The sequence below is a fragment of the Balearica regulorum genome, chromosome 2 (genome assembly GCF_011004875.1).
Source record: "Balearica regulorum gibbericeps isolate bBalReg1 chromosome 2, bBalReg1.pri, whole genome shotgun sequence".
NCBI classification, from domain to species: Eukaryota; Metazoa; Chordata; class Aves; order Gruiformes; family Gruidae; genus Balearica; species Balearica regulorum.
The window spans coordinates 117,268,902-117,278,879 of record NC_046185.1 but is presented as its reverse complement, the minus strand read 5'-3'; the positions used below and the strand labels follow the sequence as shown (position 1 = coordinate 117,278,879).

The 9,978-nt window shown below is 43.5% G+C and overlaps 1 long non-coding RNA gene across 1 annotated transcript; it reads left to right on the top strand.

The window, feature by feature from the left end:
- Positions 1-2,200: 2,200 nt before the first annotated feature.
- Positions 2,201-7,329, top strand: LOC142600511 (uncharacterized). The gene is made up of 3 exons (XR_012834034.1): positions 2,201-2,843; positions 4,191-4,818; positions 6,683-7,329. It is a non-coding gene; the product is annotated as an uncharacterized LOC142600511 (long non-coding RNA).
- Positions 7,330-9,978: the final 2,649 nt, after the last annotated feature.

Here is a 9,978-nt window from a genome sequence, read left to right as displayed (position 1 = left end):
TATCTTTTAGCATTCGGTAACTTGCCCCAGCCGCATACTGCCACACAAGTGAGAGTGAACTGCCAGGACTACAGCTTGGATGAATTTTTATGTACTTACAGATCTGACGTATAGCTTCGACGCTTCCCACTCTGAAGACACTCGAGTATCCCAACGGTGGGAGACAAGCTGTGGACACGTGGCTGTTTTCCATGTTCATTGTGTCTAGTGACTGGGGTAAGGTTTTGAAACATTCGCCCCCCTCACTCCCTTTCCTACTTAGGCAGGTGAGTTGCAAGCTGTCTAGCGAAGGCATGAGTGAGTACTGCTTTAATGTCCCGATGCAGCCTGCATTCTCTCCCTTAGGTGCATGGCCTACTTGGGAGGGAAGGGATGATGTGCAGCAGTCAGGTGAGGTCTGTGGCATTTCAGGGCATGTTCAAAAGAGTTTTGATAGCCATTTTGGAAAATGAACTTTGGTCCACAGTGGAGATGGTTGAAAGAAACACTTCAAAAGCAAAGACCTGGTTCTTCCCCCATCGCCAGCTGTAGCACGCTTCAGTGCAGTGCCATTTATAGCCTTTCTGCCAGTCTTTTTTCTTTCAGATGCAACTTGTAGCACACAGTGTGGGGGTATGTTCAGTCATGAAATTAAAAGTAGATGGAGCCACACGCGACCATCCTGGGAGTAAGCCGCATCAGGAGGTGCATTAGCGGAACAGGTTTTGGTGTGCCTGGCTGAATGCCTCCCATCACTTGAGGCGTGCACCAGGAGCCTGCTAATGCGCACCCTGATGCGGTTCATTGCTCGCTGTATTCTTCCAGTCTGATTTCAGTCAGCGGTCCCTCGTAAAAGCAGGTGTTTGCTTCTGAGGGGAAAGAGGGATTCCAGGGGTGCCAGGATAATACCTAATAAAGCAAACATTTCTCCCCCCCCAGCCTTCTGTTTATTTGGCTGTGTTTGACTGGTACACAAGTTCTTCTAGGTTTGTTAATTGTGGCAAAGTGTCTTTTGTAACAAGGACTTTCTGAAAGTACATAATGAAAGGAGTGCATTTTTAACTGTATATTTTAAATAAGAATTGTCTGTCTGTGGGAGTTGGGTTATTTGTATTGCCGTAGACAGAAACGATCACCGTATTTCGTAGGACCTTGCTGCTTTGTACTTATTGACTGTTTATTTTTCATCTATAGGATTACTAATTGCAGCTAGTACCAGCCGCTTCTGTCTCCTTTCAGGTTATTGTAGTAGAGGGCATTGTACCAGATGCATGGTTATTCACAGAGCATGCATTTCCAGCAGCTGAATTGCTGGATCCGCTCTAAATGATCTATGGCAATTACATTTGGCATTGTACAGCTATAATTTTACTGCATATTAATAGCCACCTAGCAAAGAGGTAAATGCCCTTTTCTCGGCTGGGTGCAGAACGAATGCCTGGATGTATTCAACTGGGTAAAACGAGGCTCGGTTTTTAAACGGATAGCAGGGGTTTTATGTATTGGAAATGTGTGCGCTGGTGAAATGTCTGTTTCCCTCTGCCTTGATGGTGTGCAGCGAGGCTCCTGGAGAAATATCATCAAGCCAGATCCTCGATGGAGACATGCTGGGGAGGGGGAGGGGGATCATGTGCCCCATTTTAAGTAGCTCATCTGCTACCACCCAAAATCTGCTGCAGTCTTTTTTTTTTTTTTTTTTTTTTTTTCTTTTCTCCCTTTCAACAGCTCGGCTGATCAGTGTGGATGCTGTCAGGTTTCACCAGCAAAAATAATAATCATTAAAACCACCCTCCCCAGACCTTCCCTAAAGCTGTCCTCTGGAGTCAAGGGCCCATTTTCTTCCCTCTTTTTTTTTTGGGGGGGGGGGTGGTGGGGGCGATGGGGAGTGGGTGGAAGCAAGTAACAAGGAATCGGAGGAGATTAACGAGCTTTCTCCTTATTAGCGCCGCTCGGGGGCTTTGTCTGTGCTCCTGGCTGGGGATGGGCTGATGGGGCTTGGGGGGGAGGCGGGGGGCAGTGGGACTGGAGGGGCCGTCGTGCGGGAAGCCACACACACACGGACGTCCGGCCCGCCATACCCACTCCACACACAGACATAGACACAGAGTCCGGCCGGGCAGCTCCTCGCCCCGGCCCGCGGCGTGTGTCTGGGGGGGGGGGGGGGGTAAGGGGGGAGGTGTGTATGTGGGGGGGGGCGTTGGGCGCGCGCAATGGCGGCGGAGCCAACGGCTCCTGTGAGGCGGCCGTTGGCGCGGCCGAGTCAGCACGAGCCGGAGCGGCGGCGCTGAGCGCAGCGAGCGCGGAACCGGCGAGGAACGACGCGAAACGCGCCGCTGTCTCCGGTCCGAGGCGCACCACGCTGCGTGGGCGGGGAGAGAGAGAAAGGGAGAGGGAGAGACTCTCAGATAGACAGTACAGCCGGGGAGCGCGGCAGATAAAGGACAGAGGACGGGCGGAGAGAGAGAGAGAGAGGAGCGAGCGGGGATCCAGTCAGGCACCGAGAGAGACCCAGGGAGAGGACAGGCAGCGCCAGAGGCAGGGCAGGCGACGGCAGCCCGGCGACGGACCAGGGCGACGCGAGCGGAGCGGGGAGAGGCGAGGCGAGGCGGCCCGAGGCGGCCGGCGGGTCGGGCGGCTCCGCCGCGGCCACCGCGCCCGGCCACCACCGCGCCGCGGCGGATCTCCTCCCGCGGAGGAGGCGGAGGCGGAGGAAGAGACCATGTCTTTCAGGAAGACAGGCACTGTACTGTAACAGCAGCATATCTGCAGCAAAATAAACAAACCAGCCAACCAAAAATACCAAACAAACAAAAAAATAACCCAAGCCACCAAGACGCTGGGGGCAGATCCCGTTTTCAGGCAAGGTAAAAAAAAAAAAGGAAAAAAACCAAACCAAAACCAACAACGCCAAAGCAGAATCTGTAGACATTTGTGTGGCGTGGTGTTCTTTGTTGTTGCGATTTTTTTTTTTTTCTCCTTCCAGCATGTGTCTTCTGTCATTTCGTTGGAGTCATTCGCCCCCATCCCCCCCACCCCTCCCCTTGATCTTTTAATTTTTGAGGTCAGGGCAGCTTGAGCATGTGAAGCGGAGGGAGAGGGAAATAGGAGCTGTGCATGGAGCTGGGGCTTGCGCGTATTACATGCGATGTGCAATTATTTATAGCAACTGCAGGATTCCGACTCTTAAGATGTGGTATTTACCAGAGAGGGAGGGGAAAAAAAAAAAAAAAAAAGAAGGAAAAAAGGGTATCATTCATAGTCTAGTGGGTCAGGATGGTATCGGTGCTGAAGCCGGAGCCTCGCACGGGATCTCGGAGCGGCAGGGTAGAGGTGGTGAAAGGCAGGTACGGCGTGAAGGGCTTGCCGCGGTTCTCCGCGTGGGGCCGTGGGGCCGCCTGCCCCCGCGGAGGGCGGCGGTGGCGCCTTCGCAAAGTTTCCGCCGTCAGGCGGTAATTACCAGAGGCGCTTCTGGCAGGAGCCCTGCCGCCTCCCACGGCTCTGGACGGCGGTGGGTCGGGCTCGGACGCGGAGGTGAGGTGGTCGGAGCTCGGTCTGCGGGTGCCCTCGCCTCGGAACCGGTGTCCGGGAACCGGGTTAAGGCTGGGGAGGCGAGAGCCGAGGAGGGGAGCTGCGGGAGGAGATCGTCCTCCTCCCAACGGTCGTTTTAGCTAAAATGTATCAAACTGTAAAGCCCCAAGTTTTACTCGCTGATTTGTGAGCAACATCGAGGGATAGGCTTTAAAAAGCCGTGCTTTGCTGGAGGGAAAGCCGGGGCTTGCTTGCTTGACTGGCATTGTTCTTAAGGGTGGCGATTTGAGGGTAACAGATTTACTTGATGCTTCCCTTAGCGTGTCTTTTTTTTTTTTTTTTGCATGCAGTGAAGGAAGATCACAGTCCAGGAGTTACAGTGATATGGTTAGGTATCCTAGCAGGCTGTTTTCATAAAAAATTAGTTAATGTTACTCAGCTTAGTGCAATTCTGCTTACTTGTGTGTGCGTTTCAACGATATCTCTTGTAGATCTAACCAAGATGTGTTCATCCAGTGCAGCCATTGCGCAGTCTTAATTGTTGTTTTTTGTTTTGTTTTGGTTGGTTGTTTGGGTTTTTGTGTGGTTTGGGTTTTGGTTTTGTTTTGTTTTTTTTTTTCCATTTACCGTTTCAGCCAGCGGGGGGAACACGCTCAAATTCCGGGTGTATTTTTCCGTGCTAGGTGTGTCTTTGCGCCTTCGCTCTCCCTCCCGTCTTTGCGCTTCCAGGTGTGTGCGGTTTTGCTTAAATTCATCCCGCTGTCGTGTGACATTGCTGTAAATGTGCCGAGAGGGGAAACAAAGGCATTAAGGAGCAGCACAAGTGGTTGTTGATCACCTGTTTGACTTCTCTGCCATTGCGCTGAGCTAGATGCATGGCCGGTGTGCATTCTTCTAAATGCCGTATGCAAATTTTAGGCAAGTATAAAGCAATTGAAGCTGAGGGTGATGGGGAGGGGAAAAAAAAAAATAGTGTAAACTGACCTGCAACTTTTCAGTCGCATAATTTAACTGCACGCTGATTTTTGTTTTAGCAGTCTTCGTCACGGATCGAGGCGAGTTTGTGTGCACTATTAGGCTTGCAAATTGTTAATCTCGCACTGACTTTGCTTCTCAGTTCCCAGCTGGGCATGGTTACCTTGAGAGCTGTGGTATCAGCACTGTCAGAGCATGCTCCGGTGGGGAGATCGGGTGTGTGTTCTATTTTTAATACTATTTAATGAAGATGCTTCTCACTCTGCAATATATGAAGCATAATGGAAGAGCAGAGCGATGATTGGTTATGGATACTGGAAAAGGAAAAATGCAAAGGTAAAAATGGAAATAACCTCAAATATTTTTATTAGATTAATGAAAGAAAATACAGCTGTGCAGAAAGGTGATCGATTAGTCGGTTTTAAATTGAACTGTTTTGTGGTGTCTAAGATGATTTTTTTAAAAGATCTTTTTAAAAGTTGTATGAAACAAACTAGATAGGAAATTATTTTGTGCAGTTGATAAATCTGATTATCTTGGGGTATGCCTAAGTTGAAGAATAGTATTCCATTTTAATTCTTTTTTTAATGTTGAGATGTCTTACAATGGAGTAGTGCTAAGGAACATCTTAAAAAATTTTTTTTTTTCTTGTGCTAACCAGTTTTAATGATTAACTATTTATGTTCTTATTGGTAGCCTCTTGAAGCAGGAGTTTTGAGGTTTTACTCCTTGCAGTTAAAAGTTAATTTGGTTGATAGTAAAAATTGCTGTTGCATGCAATGCTCACAGAATGCAAGCAGCTGTAAACTTCTTGCGATACATGTGTAAAGGAAGATACCTATAGATAACTATTGTGTATGCCGCTATGCAAGATGCGTGTAGGTATTTTGAAAAACTGCCTTGTTTAATTCTATGTATCTGTAGTCAGTAATGCATTTATTATCTGTTTGCAACAACCCATGCACTCAGAATCATATAGAGGAACTCACCTTGATTAAAGATATCTTCTGTAAAATAACTCTATTTTCTCCCTGTTGCCTACAGTTTTACAGGATGGTGGTCTTAAGAAATGGCTGAGTACCCCTCCTGCAAAATCCTTTTTCAGGCAATTCTTTTTCTGCTCCATGCTAGTCTCTTTGACTGCCCCAGGGCTAAGCGTGCAAGTGAGGGTTGTTCAGAAAAGTGTTGCGCTGCATCGTATCGTTGGAGAAAAAATTACATGAGGACTGTATAAGGATGATAGAGGAAACATAGTGAGATTTTTAACACCGGTGCAATGATAGATCTCAGAGAGAGATAACAGTGTAACAGCCTCTTTGAAACTTTATCCTGTTGGAGTAAAACTGTCAGACAAATCATGTTTCTGATGGTGCTGTTTTTCCTGTGGGCTTTACTGGGGTTATTTGTATGATTGTAGTAAACTGGACTTGGCCTGATAACTCACTGATGTTAAACAGAATTTCTGGGAATACATAAAAGAAACCTAAGAAGTTTTAAACTCTGCTGTGTTCTTGACTTCCAGGTTACAATTTTAACAACTAACTAGGAATGAATGGGGGCGGAAGGAAGCGCACCAATTCTAGGATTACTTATAGTCTGCCTCTCCTCCTGTAGGCATTGCTCTCACTATGGTCAATGGGAGATTTAAATTTGGAAGTGTGTCCTGGTTCAATGGTTTTAGCAGTGCTAGAGACACACGCAAGGGACAAATCTTCAGCAGGTGTAAATTGATGTAGTTCCACTGGTTTTAAGAATAGCTATGGATTTACACCAGCTGATGATATGCCCCTCTGCTTGTAACATACAGGATCTGTAACTTGTATTGGGTGGTATTATCAATTTTGATGGCATTAATTTCAGAATAGGAAAATGATTTTGGCAGATTGGCGAATCCTTGTTTATAGGGACTACTCATAAATGTGCGACTTCATCCAGTGAGTACTCCCAGCTCAATTTGTTTGCTCAGTTGTAAGGAGAATTTGTAACTTATATGAGTATTTAAAGGAAATGCTATTCGTGTTCAGTAATCTATTTTCAAAAATATCATTAAAGATTGGCCAGTTGAGAAGTAATGTAACTACAGTGCAATAAACTTGCAAAATCCGTTTGTCCCCTGCTCATTCATTTATTAGATTTTAAGTTCTGTATTAATGTTCTCAGCAGGTAGTAAGTCAAGCAAATGGGTCACTTTTTCTTCTAGAAGATTGAAACATTCATCAAACAAGTAATAAGTGCAAAGACTCTGTACGTTCCAGTGGACAGCATTTCATTCTGAAGACTTGAAAATACTGTGTATGAACATCTTTGTATCTGTATGGTAACATGCATTTTTAGGGTGCGTTCCGTTTTGATGACAAACGGCAATCCAGGTAAGTAGGATTTTCCCCGTTTTGAGGCTGGGTAAATTGAATTGCAGATAAATTATGCAAACCATGTGAGGTCACGCATCTGGTTTTTGACAGCCATGAAATGAAACCTGTTCCGTTCTTACGCGAGTCACTCCTGGATGATAAGGCTCCCTGATTAATTGCTGGGGTTTGGTTTGTTTTCTAATTTTTCCACTTCATACGTGAAATGCTGACTTTCAGAAACATGTAGATGTAAATAAATTTACATGTTTGTTTATTACAAATATTTCATTTTTACATAATTAATTGGTAAAGCTTTCTAGCAAGGAAAACTTCAGAACAAGTGCAAGGAATGACTCATGTCTGGTCTTTTTTTGTTTGGTTGGTTTTTATATATATTGAACTTGCCTATAAATTCAGGTAGATATACTGGTTACTGTTTGTGGACAGGATACGTTTTTCTTGGGTCCTTGTTTAAGAAGGACACTTAAACCCAAATCATAACAACAGCCACTATGGTCTGCGTATGTCATTGTGCACGCACACATGATTTATTAGAAAAATAAAAAAGACATTACACTATGAGACTATAATATGTTCTGGTTTTAATTAAGACTCATTTTTTGATCAATAACATCTGTGATGAATTATTGCCGAGTAAGTCCTCATTTGTCTGTGAAGGCCTAAACCACTTAGTTATAGGACTTAAGAGCTAAACCGCTCATCATTTTCTTAGATGTTTGAAGGAACTCCAGTTTTAGATTCTGTGTTATCTCATACAGTGGTTTTGCAGTAGGTAAACTTGATGGTGCATTGCTAATGAACCTATGTAAGACTGCTCCCTGTGTAGGGGTCTCCTTAGCTTAATTTATAAGAATATGTAAATAATCTGTGCTAATGTGTGGAATATGCAATGCGAAGTTATGACTTGCATTGATTCCAGGGGAAGAGTATTGGAGCTCTGTGTCACCTTTAGGGAAAAAGCCCCAAGCAAACACTCTTGTCCTACCACAATTGCTCTCTTCCACCCATTAGTAATGTTGCGAATATTTACCGTTGCTTCCTTTTTCCCTGTCGTGGTTTCCAGGCTTTCACATAGTCCATTATCAGTACATCTCTCTTTGGTTCCTTGGAAAAAGAAGTGGAAAAGGTCTCCTTTAATTCAAATGTATCAATTTTTAATTGTATGGTGAAATGTTTAAATCATTTTAGATCATTCCAGATTCCTAAATAAGTAATAAGCTGGTATATGAAAATGTTACATCACTTCTCCCTGCCCCCATTCCTGTTACTTACAGAAAGAAACGGGCTAGATATGGGGAGAAATACAGAGAAACAAGGAGTAAACAAAATAACACGTTTTACAGGAGTGAGTTCATAAGGGCTATCTAGATGAAGTAATTGCTACTGTGATAAACATGGTGAAAAATATTGAATACTAGAGATCCCACCACAGGTTTTTCTGTTAATGTTGAAGACGCTACGAAGTGCAAGAGTGATAATGTCATACAGCATGACTTAGCTGAAATGCAGAAGCCATGGTTAGGCAGTGACAGCTGGGAATTTGAAATTTATGATTTGGATATCCAGTGACTTTCTGAAGCAGGGGGTTTAGAGTATTTTCTAGTCACTGACAATATATGAAGGCAGTAACCATCTAAGGCTGTTCTGAGGGTATGTGTGTTCACATAGCATATGTTGAAGTATGTAAGGTGAGAAGTGCATTTTTATAAGTGAAAGAAAATGTTGTTCACAAAGAAACTGAGACACTTTTATGCTTCTCTCTCCAAATCAGATGTCTGCTCTTGATAATTTCAGGCCAAGAGTCACAGTTAACAAGAAGAGTACCATGAGAAAGCAAAGTTCTATGAAAAGTATTCTTGTAATTTAATGCTTTCTAGTATAGTTCTTAGTCTTAGGCAATAGTATGATTTATTTATGAGCTGCTTATACAGTGTCCATATTAAAATTATGGAAGCTTAGTAACGTCCTCCAACTGATAAAGTTGCCTTTTTTCCTACATTGGATGCCTTCAAGCTTTTGAGTCAAAGGAAAGCTTAAATGGTCAGCAGGATGGTGTCCAAAAATAGTTAGCAATAAAAAAACACCCAACAAACCAAACAAAAACCCTCACATGCCTTCCCCCACTGCTAAATACTCTGGGTTTTATTTCTCAAAGTTTTTGTCTTCTGTTTGAAATCTATGCTAAAACATGAAAATCAAATATATACGAATCAACTACTTTCTGGCTTCTGTTTCATCCCCCTTTTTATGGCCACGCAGCAGTGATTTTTACTGGATTCATAAAATCATCAGAGCTAGTTTTATATTCTAGAAATTGAATTCTGTCATCAAAAGCATGCCTGAACAGCTAATAATGTTGTCAATTAATCCTATTGCAGTATTTGTATTTTTATTGCCTCATGAGTTAAGTCTCCCTGTGCCTTCAATACAGAAAACATTTTGTAAATTTTCATGATATCATTAAATATGAGAGTCGGATTGTGGTGCTTTTCTTTGCAGGGAGTGTATGCATCTTGGTTTTGGTGACTTGCAGAGCGTCACCATGGTGTAGCATGGTGTAATGCTTTTTTTACTGTGAAGAAAGTTTATCATAATTTGTTCCTGAGTAAAAAGGGATTGCAAGGCTTTTTGGTTGAATGAAGCTAATGCAGCTAAACTGCAGTGATTAGAAGTGTGTTATAAATGCAATTAAATTGTTGTACAGTTAAATGCTCCATGCCAATTAATGTTGAATTCAATGGGAAGTTTTACTAAGGAGCAGGCTTTGGTGTTGATGCTTTCATGTGAAATAGGTACAGCGAGATGCACTTGTAGAGAATATGCCTACTTCGTGTTTTTTGGGTGTTTGTGCCATAGAACTTCTTTTGAAATGCCTTGCCTTCAAAAACTAAATAGTAAATTGTGGTGGTTCAAACTAAGTAAGTTTGGTTTTTTTCCATTTTCAAGTGACTACTCCATTTCTAAATACATTGCCATTGGCGTAACATTTAGAATCGTTTGAATGAGCTTGCTTAATGTATTATAAAGTATTTGTTACGGAGTCATAAACGTTTATGGTGTCATGAAAGCTTTAGGAGAAACACATCAAATAAATTCATCAACTCTAAAGGCTTACTACAGATTT